Consider the following 12,944-nt stretch of genomic DNA (forward strand, 5'->3'; position numbering starts at 1 on the left):
CCACCGCTGCTGCGTTGCGTTTGTTTATATAGCACGAGGGCCGACGGCATGGTAGGCTAGGTTGCCTCCACGTCGCCGTCCGGCGGCCGGCTGCTTTTTCTACACGAAAGCGAGCGGAACGGAAGCTGAAAGCGCTCGATGAATTAATTTGAGTGAAATACTCCATGTGGTATCTCTGGTGTACAGTTCATGTACTACCACTAGCCTTTATAAGCCCTCCTGTAGTTCTGCTCTTAGGTGGTCCATTAAGCAAAGGATTTGAGCCCTAGGACGCGAAGCTCCTCGCCGATCTATCTCTTGTTTCTACGGCAAAAGTACATGGAAGGCTATAACTTTGGCCGTGATTAGGACATCAATATGAGTTCTGACTTTAGGTCGTCTGACAAAAAATATGAGGAATTTTTGTAAGAAGGGGGCGTTGGGTTTCTCGAGCTAAAGTTTAGTCCGTATCACATCGAATATTCGAAGGCTAATTAGGAGAACTAAATATAAGTTAATTATAAAACTAATTGCACGTATAGAGGTTAAACAACGAGATGAATCTATTAAACCTAATTAATCCATCATTAGCAAATGTTTACTGTAGCAACACATTGTCAAATCATGGACTAATTAGGCTTAATAGATTCGTCTCGCCGTTTAGCCTCCACTTATGTAATGGGTTTTGTAAATAGTTTACGTTTAATACTTTCTTTTAGTATCTAAACATTTGATGTGACAGGGGCTGAAGTTTAGGGTGAGGAGCCAAAAACCCCGGAAGTTTATGGTTCGTTCGTTGACATTTGTGGCAATGCTGTCCTTCCAGGCACATTGACATTTATATTTCGTACATAACCAGCAAGATGGAGATGGCCCGACGCAATCTGTGTGGCTAGTTTTAGTACCCTTCAATGCAAATTCTCATTTTTTTCCTGAAGCCAAATTAAGTAAAATTTATTCGAAAACAATTACACAAAAGGTGCAGTCCCAATGAATTCATGCCGTAAGAAACGATTTCTCGCGCAGCTTCTGTTTGGCAACTTCCGATGCCCATCAGCACCATGTTGAGTCTACGGCGCGCGCTGCAGCGCCCCACGGCGCACAACGCGGAGGGTGGGTCCCATGTAACCTACAGGGCTGGATACTGAGATGTATCTGACATGAAAGTTATATCACAGGATAATATAATCTACGTAATAAGATAGTAACTTGTCGAGGATCAGGAAAAGTACTCGTAGCAATCAGAGTAGGACTCGCCTAGTCGAATCCGACTAGTATTCATGTAAACAATTGACCTTAACCCTGCCCCCAGCAATATAAGGTGAGGTAGGGACCCTCTCTAAAGTAATTCAATCCAATCAACACACAGGATGTAGGGTATTATGCAATCTAGCGGTCCGAATCTATTTAAATCGTGTGTCTGTGTTCACCTTTGAGTTCCTAATCTCGGCGAGCCCCGTTAACTAAAACACTACCTCGGGCACCCCTTGGTGGGTTGCCGGGTCTAAACACCGACAACCCCGCCATGTGCTGGCCCGCGCGTTTTTTTCTTTTCAATTATTTTTTCTATACCAAGTAAATATTGTATATACATATAAATTTTGCATAATTTTTTTAACAACATTCTCTCAAAAGTTATGACAAATATTATGCGTATAAGTTATGTATATCATGAAAGTTGTATTACGAAATTTATCACCTAAATTATTGTTATGGAAAAAGTTATGCGTACAAATTGTGCATATAGGTTACAGCTTTCTAAAAACACTAGGATTGTGCCAGTGCGTTACTACGGGCAACAAATATTTATATTGTAGTAACTTGCAACATCAATCCAAAACAAGACATTCAAAACTCCATTTATGGGTTTAACGTCCTTTCCAATTATATTGTTCTGTTATAGTCTCAGCTGTGAATTTAATGAGCTAGAAATCAAGCTTTCTTTTAAGTTTCACGGATTTCAGACCGAGTTGAGTTGGACTACCTTTTGCTCAAACTGTGATTGTCCCTATAAATTATTTTAATTAATCTGTTTGATATGCAACTCAAAAGAATAGAGCTAATATATGTACTTAGCATGGCCATCCTGTTAAACATAACTGTTGCCATGAAAAATATGCATTATGTATTACTCCCTAGCTACTTTGTAATGGTCAATATCAAATATCTTCTTGACGACCTGACAGACTAAGTGGCCAGATGGGATGATCTTCAGTCCATCCGACAACGAAATTTTAGATCTATTGCCATTGGCAATATATAGGCTTGGCATATCTCATGCATTCACAAAGAAATCTGGACTGTATAAGAGTACCTTCCTTGAATGATCCACTGAGCAATCATTACTTGTTGAACCTGCTTAAAGAAAATGATTATTTGGCCTAACATCAAGGTTACAACACGAAAATAAAGCTAACAAGTTGGAGGTAAATTCAGTTAGGAAATTTGAGATGCCGTAGATTTAGGTAATTGTAAACTGATCAATCCTCAGGTTGGAGATAACTACTGTGCAATTCAGGTAATTGTAAACTGATCAACTACCAATTGTTCAGATGCCGCAGAGGTCCATCTACCAGTCAGGTATTTTAGTCCATCTGACCACAAGAATGAAACTCACCTGGAGCCCTGGGTGACAGCGTCCCCGTTCTCGTGCTCCTGGCGGCACGCCGACAGGGTGGCGTAGGCGTTGACCTCTTGACCAGCGCGCTAGGCCTTGACCTCTTGATGTTCAATATCTAGGTCTGACTGTAAAAAAGATCAATAGATATATTAGATATATCGGTGTTGTCATTACATTACAATGGTAATCTGATACTTTACAGGCATACTCTGACATGTAGTTTGTAGCATTAGGCTTATAATAGTTCTCCATCAATATTAGTGGGTCATAAAACTGATAAAAATGGAGATTAAGGAGTACTGCACACTAACTTCAGTATATATAAAGAACATGATAATCTGAAACTTCCCAACTGAACATCATCGCTGACTGATCAAGTTCGTTACTGAATCATAAACTATGAATGCGAGGCCTGTGTCTCTGAAGCAAGATCGCTACACATCATTGCTGGCTGAAACCAGTCAATCAACAGAGTCTAGCACAAGGAAAAAAAAGCAAAGAGTAATAACTTGGTGAATAACAAAACATCGTCAGAAAAGAAGAAAAGAAAAAGGAGCGGATGAAATTCTTAGCAGAACAATATAATGTATGTCCTTCAATGTACTTTCATCATGGTCGACATGTTCAATACATAAGCATTTCCAAGTCTCGATTTTATTAGTCTAGCTCGTATTTCACTCACATAAGGGGATTTTTTACCAAGCAAAAGCAGCAAAAGACCATGAAACCTTATTATTACTGAAAGGATATGGAAATACCATATGTATGTGGGGAAAAGGATGCAGACTCCAAATTGGTCCCTGCCATGAGCTGTGTAGCCACCCAGCCATCCCCATATATTTTCTTCAGGTTTGAACACAATACTGGTTGCTGCACTTCCCAGGATGGGTACTTGTGGAGGCCATGCTAATTAGCGATCAATACCTGTTGCCTGCACGAACATAATCCCAAGCTTTAAAAATGATGTTTCCATAAAATTGAGTCAGAAGCAGGTCTATATAAAAAATGTGTAACTGACGTACAAGTGATTTGCTTGGCTAATGCAGGGAGCCCATGTATGATAGCCAAACAAAATTATAGCACTTTGGAATTGTGCGTTACAATACATGAAAAACAATTATAGTACATGCTCATGCCTTCATCGAAGACATTCTCGTGCCACTTAGTTTTTTTAGGAGAGATTGAAAGCACTAAGAATATTTTTCACAAAGTTTAGTACTTAAAACTTCCTATTGATAAATTTCAGCAATCTTGGTAACAATCGCTCTTCCAAATACTATTGTACTGTTAGTTGACCATTGTGCCCTAATAGTTAAACTTCCCCATAAGACCATAGTAACAGCAAGTAAATAGACATGCATGTAATCTTTCATTGTGGCCAAAACTCCTTGAATTCTTAAAAAAATGATTGGCTCTGATGTCACACCCGGTTTTAAAACAAAACCAAGTGCTATCTATATGTATGTCAGGATCTAGTTTCATATATATAGTGACATCATTAGTGAATAACAGCAACAGTATCACGTAAAAAGATAAAAAAAGACTTACAAGACTATCAGAGACACATAGCTTAAATATTGGAAACGTAGGCTCCAAACTTCACAGGCACTCGACTGGGGGTTGCGTACGCCTAGAACTCAGCACCATCTTCACAATGACTTCATAGCAGCTTCATCTTCTAAGCAACGTTGGTTATAGCAAGGGTGAGCACATGTTGTACTTAACAAGTGTGGGGAAGATATGAATGCAAGGTTTAAACAAGGAAAGGCTGATTGGTTGACTGCATTAAGCATTTTTAGTTGGTCAAATTTTTTAGCATCTGATTACTAAGGTATAAGTATGTACCAACCCACAATTAAGCATAAAGCACCAACATTATCCAAGGAACCATAATTTATTCTCATCTTTAAGTTCAATTATCATGCGAGGGTCCAGGCCGTTCTTAACTGTGAGCACGGCTGATATATCAGTTTTACACTCTGCAGAGGTTGCACATCTTTACCCACAAGTCATGTAAAAGTTCAAAAGAGCTTTAGACCCAATCATGCTGTGCTGATCAGGCACAATACTACACTTCCGAGGTGTGATTGCATAGGGACGCTACGAGGTCTTTACAAAGATTCTCAAGTAAGTGGTAACCCGCTAAAGTTTCCGAATCAGTAGTGTGCATAAACCCCTCTCAGGACTGCGAAGCTTCCATAAAGCAGATCAGTCTGAGGGGCGGGTTATACACCATCAACCGCCACCCCTTTTACCCTTTCGGTAAGATTACCCCGGATTAGAGTCTCTAATTAATTAGCCAAGATAAGAGCCACGATAGTTCTCGTGGTTGTACTGTTTTCCTGTGTGGTTCTCCATGTTCCAATTAAATCAAGTGATCTTGTATTAATACGCGTATAGCATAAATAAAAGTCATGATTAATATTTAAGTTCGTTAAGATCACCATAACCAAGTACAGCAGCTAAGCATAGCTACTCAACAGAATCATAAACCTAGGTTGACAAGGAATGATTATAAAAACTAGGCAAACCTTAATAGGACCTATCAAATTAAATGCAGGCATATGCAATAGTGATTAATAAAGTTATTGGGACAAAAACACAAGAACACACTTGCTTTTCTCCAACGACAAGTTACTCTTATTGCTCTTCGGTTCTTGCTCTCTTGAAACTCTTACTCTTCAAAGCTTCTGAACAACGATCCTTCTACTCTAAGCAAACATCGACAACAAACAAACAAACAAGTACAACTTAAAACAATAAAAAAAAAGACTTTAAAAAAGCGTACTAAAGGACAAGGCTTGATCTAAGGGAACGCTAAGAACGGAACTATCGAGACGCTTGATTCATAAAAGAAATAAAGACTATATGTTTGTTTCATGTTAATTAAATAAAATATGCACATAGGTTATTTTAGAGAAATATCCTATTTGGAATTAAGCAAGTTACATTCAATTATTGAAAATGCGGTAAACTTAATTATATTTTATTTTAAAATATTCAAGTACGAGTTATGTCAATTTAACAATTAACTTTAAAAAGAGTATAAGACATCCAATCCAATAACTTTGTATTTCGTGTTAAACAAGATTATTGAAAACACGGTAAACTTGATTATATTTTATTTATAAATATTCAAACGCGAAAGGTACGGGCTAAACAAGATTATAGGGACCTAAACGCGATTAATCGTAGACTACAAGGGTTAGCACGAAAGATTACCAAGACATAGAGAATAGAGCCGCGAAAAGCTGAAAACTCGGGGTTAGATCTGCAAAAGGTCAAGGCTTGGATTAGATTGCAAGGATCTGGAAAGTTTGAGGTTTATTCTGTGAAACTGCAAGACACAAGAAGGAGCATAAGAATTACAGGATTTTCATGGGCTTCTTCGCAAAACGGAGCCTTATCTTCTTCTTCCAGCTCCTGCTCGCTCCGCTCGTGTGGCCGATCAGATTATCGGCGGCGGTTGCTGGCCGGGCCAAGGGGGCAGGGCGCGCGCGGCTGCGGCGGTGGTGGCGCGCCGGCGCAGCAGGCGGCCAGGACAGCAGCGCAGGCAGCTCGGCGGCTCGGCGCAGGGGCAACACAGGCGGCGGCGGGCGCGGTTAAGCAGAGGCGAGAAAAGGCGGCGGCGGCGATTTGAGAGGCGGCGGCGCTTGGTGGGGCGAGGAGGCGAAAAAGGGTGGGGAAAGGGGCTCTGGTGGCGGCGGGGCGTTTTATAGGGGCGGAAGAGGGAGCTGAGGCGGCGGCCGGCCATAAATGGCGGCGATTTGGTGCGGGCGGCCGTTTCTGATGGGGAGAGGAAACGAGGGGGCGAGGCGGCGCGTGCGCGGGGGAAGGGGAGCGGGTGCGGAACGTGGAGCAGCGCGGGAGATGGAGCGGTGCAGAGGACGCCGGGGAGGAGCCGCGACGCGGCGGCGGCCGGTAGAGATCGAGCAGCAGGAGCGGTCGGATGAGCGCCTGGCCTGAGGAAGAAGAAAAACCTGCAGGTGGGGCCCACCTGGCAGTGGAAGGGAAAGAGGAGGAGAGATGGCGGGCCAAGCTGGGCCGGAAGCTGGGCCACGGGGGAGAAAGATGGGAGTTGGGCCGGTGCAGGGTGGAAAGAGGGAAAGGGAGGTGGGCCTGTGGGAAAGGCCAGATGGGCCGGGCGAACGGAAAATAAAAGTGGGCCGCGGTCTGGTTGGGCGGATTTGGGTCGGGCCCAAGGCTCGGCCCAAAAGGAAAAGAAAAGATAGATTATTTTCAGAAATTATTTCACGTCGGAATATATATCCAGAAAATTCTAGATAAATAATGTAAACCACGAAAAATGTTCTGAAAATCCCAAAAATTTTAGAAAAAATCCCACAGACAATTTGGGACACGAGGAATGTAAATAAAATATTTGGAGCTCATGAAAAAGGATTCTAGAACTATCCAAAAATTGGATTAAGCTCAAGAAAAAAGGAGAATAAATTCCAGTAATGGCTGAATTCTCAGAAGGGTTTATACAATGTCTAAATGTATTTTTGAAACTTTTTTACTCAAGAAACATCAAGATGCAAACGGCATGAATGCACAGATAGAAAACAACAACCTTATTTAATTCAAAAACAAATAATTATTTTTCCTATACTAAATTTCCTGTGAAGAAAATAAATATTAGAAAAAAAATAATTATAAAAAATTATTATTTAATTATTTCTTTTTAATCATATCCTAAAATTCAAAAATTTCAAAGGTATGACGTCTAAGTACTCTAATGAAACCAGTTTAGAAAATACAGTTCAGTAACCTGCTCTTATGAAGACTGCATATGAAAAAAATAGTACCTTCCGAGGGTTACACCTACATGACTTAGCTGCTAGCATACACATGTTCAGAAGCAGTTCTTTGCAAGCCAATAAGGCATCCATTAAAATACTTAGCACCATGCATTGCTTTGTGTCAGGTTGTCCCGGTACAAAATAGAAAAAAAATATTTTTCATTTAGCAAACATGTCAGAGAAGCAAAATTCAGAAATGATGTGCAGTGTCACCAACAGGTCAAAAAAGTAAGGACAATCTATAATTGTGGTCATGAAATTATGCATCATCCGTGAACACAAAAGTCAGTCATCAACTATTTACATGGTAACCCTGAATTATTTAGATTTACTTCCTACATGCATAAAAATAAACCTCTCATGATTTCGTTGGACATCACATATCAAAAGGGAGAAAAATGAAACCTAAGACAATTGAATCATAATGATTTTTTTCTATGTGGAAGTAGATAATTTCCTTATCTTTCAGACAGCCACTCCAGAAACTAATCATACAATCAAATTTAGTTAGAAATTTAGAGCATGCTAGCACAGAACAATAGGAGCTATGAATTTACACATGCTAGCTGTAGATTGTCTAGAAAAATCGAAAACCAAATACTTGGTGCCAGCAGATCTAAAGAATCATTGTGTTTTAGGAACACCCACCGATCGGAGCAGGCAACAACGGAGCTGCCTTGGGGCCGCCATCGACTTGGAGCTCCTTGTTGAGCCGCACAGAGAAGGAGCGGCGGCGGCATCATCGTGGGGGTGTGTTGAGCGCAGGGAATTGAAGGGCCAATTTTGATTCTGGGTAGGATGATGTACAAATGTAGGGCAAAGCGGATGGGAGGGAGCAATTTTCCCGTGCGTGGAGAGAAGACCGATTGATCCAAGGGTGGAGGCTGTGTTCCGCATAGAGAACCGTGAAACGGAGGGCCGAGGTCGCATGGAGCGAGGGCCATCAGGCGATGGTCATTTGACAGACCATAGAAACGTTGCCCGTTTGGTTTTTTAGGAGTAGAGAAAATTCGAAGTTATTCTTACAAATTGTACCTAAAAGTTGTACACCTAATTTTTGCACGCTATTGAAGTTGTGCTAAAAAGTTATATCATAAAAAATTATATTATAGAGTTATGCATCGTATTTATGTGTATAAGTTATGATTTCCACAAATGGAAAGTTGCGGGATTTAAAACTTTCCCAAAATGGAATGTTTGGGGGAAGGAAGGAGCTGTCTAGATTCGCTCGCCAGGAGGGCTCCTAGTGCGCGAGCGCTAATTAGCACTGCGCGCCTATCAGCATGTTATTTTTTAAACAAACTGGGCAGGAGAGCTGCCGATTATATTAAAAAGAAGATGAAACCCGGGCAATACAACTAATGGAAAAAAATAACGAGTTGAATTGGGACATCAACACACATTGAACTCAACTCAACTAACGAAACAACTCATGCCGATTCGATTGAGGCATCGACACGAGTCACAACAACTCTAACTAGTCAGATTGGGATATCGACACAGGCCGCACAACGTCATCACACCACTCAACTCAAACTTAGCACCACCACCACCACCAAGAACTCTTCCGCATTCTTGGGGATCCAGCCCCACTTCCAACTCTTCTGCATGTTCTTCTGTGTCAAGCCGTAGCCTAAGAGGGAGCACACAGTAGTCGGAGGGGTTGGAATCCAAATGAGGGAGAAGGTGAAGGGCCTCTATTTGGAGTACGAGTTGATTGACTCGCATTCTGGGTGGAAAGAGAGGTGGTGCTATATTGACAACTATGAGCCCAAGCTCCCTAAGATGACAGGCCACCGCCCGACATGGAACAATAGGTGGCTAGATGTGCCAAGTCACAGAGACTATTTGCAACTACCTGACCTTCTTGATAGAATTGCCAGATTGAAACAATAAGGTCTAACGAGAGTTAGGGTAGCCTTTAGCTTCATGAAGAGGCGAGGTAAGCCCCTGCAATTGCGGTGCACATGGGGCTACGACTACTTGAGCCCCAATGATCCATCCCGGATGTCACCAAAAGAACTCACCATGGATGAGATCATGGAGCAGTTCAGGTGCTTGTTCAAGCATGCCAGCAAGTGCCTGTTCAAGCATGCCAACAAGACCCAACGATTGTGCGGGATCATTGCGCTGCCAACCCACCAAGCAATGTAAGTACCCGTGGCCGCAGCCCTCAAGTACTAATTGTTGTATCTATTGATGTTCTGACTTGTCTTCCTATGCAGGAAGATGTACACTTGTTTTGCTCTGCTCCTCCTCCTCCTGGATCAAATGACTCTGATGCCGCTCCACACGTACACACGGCTGCAAGTGTATAGAGAGAAGTCGAGGGGGAGTCAAAGGAAATTGCGTCTTTTAGCAGCTCCTACTCTGAAGCTACTAAAGAATTCATGCACAAAGCCCGGCCATCAGACAAGGCTGGGTCTTCCTCCGGGTCACCAAAGCATGCGGCTGATGATCTGGAGGCTAGGCTGGCGGCACCGCCAAAGCGACGCTCTGCTCTTGCAGTGTTTCTTGCTCGCCGTTGAGTTTTTTGAGCTTCAGTTTCTTCTCCGACGATGTTGGTGGTGAGCTTATCCTGCGAGATGTCATCTCGGTGACGTTCATGTCATGGATTCCTTTCTGGTTGCTCTTCATCTTCTTCTTCTTGCGCATCAACAAGGGTGAAGAGTTCCCGCTCCGGAGAATAGCTTCCTGAACTTAACGTGATGACCTCTGTGGAGCCATCTTTTTTGTAGATGGACGACAAAAGAAGTTCCCTTCTAGTACAGGAGGGTATCAAGGTAGGCAACAAGGTGTGACTCGTCATTCTTTGCGAGAGCAGGTGGCTTCATGTTGGCCCAGTAGACGAATCTGTCTTGTGGAGTTGAGGTAATCACAAGGCCTTGTTGTGGGTCTGATAATGGAGTCCTCTCATCCGGATTCGAGTAGTAGTCAAGGTGCTCGATCCAATCCATGTTGAATTCTGATCTGGATAGGGTAGCTTGATAGACAATACCCGTGTTTCGGAGTCCGAACGGGAATCGACTTGAGTCATAGACCGATTCGCATGATGGCTTAAGCGCCGGCTCGTGAAAACCAGTCCGGCTAGTGGGAGAAGTTGAGTTGTACTCGGACTAGTCCCCCCAGCCTCTGACTAAGTCAAGAATTGAAAATTCGCTGAATTTCTCGATGAGATCCTCCAAAGCTTGGCGCTGGAGGTTGATGGTATGCTGTTTCTTCTCTACGACTGACGCAATGTGGTGGTGGAAGTTTCCAACGCCATCTGCAACGCAAACCCAGGAGCTGAAGACGAACGTCGCGCCTGCTTTGAACGCGATGGTGGACTTGATGATGACTTGGGCCATCGAGTTCATTAGTGGATTCTCAGCGAGAGCCCTTATTTCGTGTGCCAGCTATCGGTGTTTAGACTCGGTAACCTACCGAGGGGGGTGCCTGAGGTGGTGTTTAGTGCGTGGGGCTCACCCAGATCAGGAACTAGAAGGTGAACTTGAACACACAATTTAGACAGGTTCGGGCCGCTAGATTGCGTAATACCCTACGTCCTATGTGTTAGTTGTATTGAATTGCTTTGGAGGGGGTCTCCACCTCACCTTATATTGCCAAGGGCAGGGCTACAGGTCGTTTGTTTACAAGAATACTAGTCGGATTTGACTAGTGAGTCCTACTCTAATTGCTACATGTAGTTTCTCAATCCTTGACTAGTTCTTGTCCTCCACGTAGACCACACTGTTCTGCACCGTAGTCTCCATGTCTGACACGTCTTGGTGTATAGCCCTGTATCTAGGACTGTCCAAACCTTCTAGTGGGCACATAGATATATGTACAACAAGCACAGTGTAGATCTAACGAACTCCTACCCGGGAGGAACCCCGTCAGAGTAGGCGCACCTTGGGTTGCCCTAGGCTCAGCAAGAACAACACATGGGGTTGAAAAAGTAGGGCAAAGAGGAAAAAAGGTGAAAGTAAAAGATAGATTAGTTTTTGATCAGTTGTGGCCCTTTATATTTATAGTGAGGGGAGGTCTTGCCCCGTTGGAAGTCGAAACCCTAACAAATCTCATGCAAAAATATAACTCCTACTCGGACTCTACAGGTCCAAACCGGTCCGACCTATCTCCTCGGGGGCAGATATTCCCGAGGTCATAACCCTCTCTTCCGAACTTCAAATTGGACGTTCTATATATGAATTTTGATCTACTCAAGAAGAGATACACAATGGTGAACTCCAATTTGTATTTGTAGGACTTTGATCAAACTGGTCTGACCGATTGGAAGACCGGTTCAAAAACCTACTTGTCCAGATCTGCTAATTTTGACCATCAATAGGTAATAATTAAGAAAATATCATTGAGGTAAGAATTAAGAAAATATCATTTCCCTTCTCTCAAATTTCATTTTATTTGTGTGCATGTGTTACTAATTTTGTGTGTGTTATTTCACTACTATGGAATGGACCTTTCGTCCACTCCCTTAGTACCGGTGCATTTGGATCCGGTACTAATGTTAGCATGTTAGCATTAGTACCGGGTCCAAATTTGGAATCCCCCGAACCTCCACCCAGTACTAAAGGTTTCCATCTGCGCGCCTAGCCCCCTTAGTTAATAAAAGGTTACCAATCGGGATAAAAAGGTCCCCACGAGTTAATACAAAAGGATAGCATCCCCTACATAGTCATATGTGGTGTGTAGGTGGGATGGCAAGGAAGCTACGCGCGAAGCTAGAGGCACGCGCATATTTCGCGTGAAAAATCGCGTGACTTGTGCTCGGGATTTTTTTTTTCAGCGCCGGCCGTGGTGACCCGTTTTATCCCAGTTGGTAATACCAACCAGGATAAAAGGGGGGTCTTTTGTCCTGATTGAGTGACCCGGGATAAAAGACCCCCCTTTTGTCCCGGTTGGTTTATCCCGGATGGATTTTCGGGAGATTTGCACCCTACCAACCGGGATTAAATGCCAATTCTCTACTAGTGTGTGCGCATGCAGATTGGCCTCTCGGATCTATGGAGTGCTAATATGTGTTGCTTAATGGTGTTGTGTCGAGGTGGGTTTGGGATGTGCGCATGCCGGGCCAACCATGATGACGCCTGTTGGTGCCACATCCCTCTCCGGACAATTAGACAGCCCCGACCCCTTCCCCTACCACCTGTGTTATCAGTTCTTGCAGGTGTAAACCTTATCTTTTGTTGATTAGGTGATGGCCGAGCCCATGGCGTCGTGTCCCTCCCTCGTGGTGACACTTTGAAAGAACTCGTGCTTCTTCACAACGTACTGCTAATTCCATGGTTTAAGAGAAGGGCAGCAACTACTCAAGGGAATGCATGCCAGATCAACATGTCATTTGAGTCGGATGTTGTTAGGGATTACGAGTCATATGCTGTTGATTGGTTGGCAAAGACCATGTGGTCTTCAGATATTTGTGAGATGCTTTAGATGCACTGTTCACCACCTTTCTTTCGTATGAGGATGATGGATTTTTGGGGATTTTGTGGTGTAAGAGAATAGGAGTGACTACCTTAAGCTCTTCCTCCATATATGGATTGTAG

This window comes from Setaria italica, chromosome VI, assembly GCF_000263155.2.
Source record: "Setaria italica strain Yugu1 chromosome VI, Setaria_italica_v2.0, whole genome shotgun sequence".
NCBI classification, from domain to species: Eukaryota; Viridiplantae; Streptophyta; class Magnoliopsida; order Poales; family Poaceae; genus Setaria; species Setaria italica.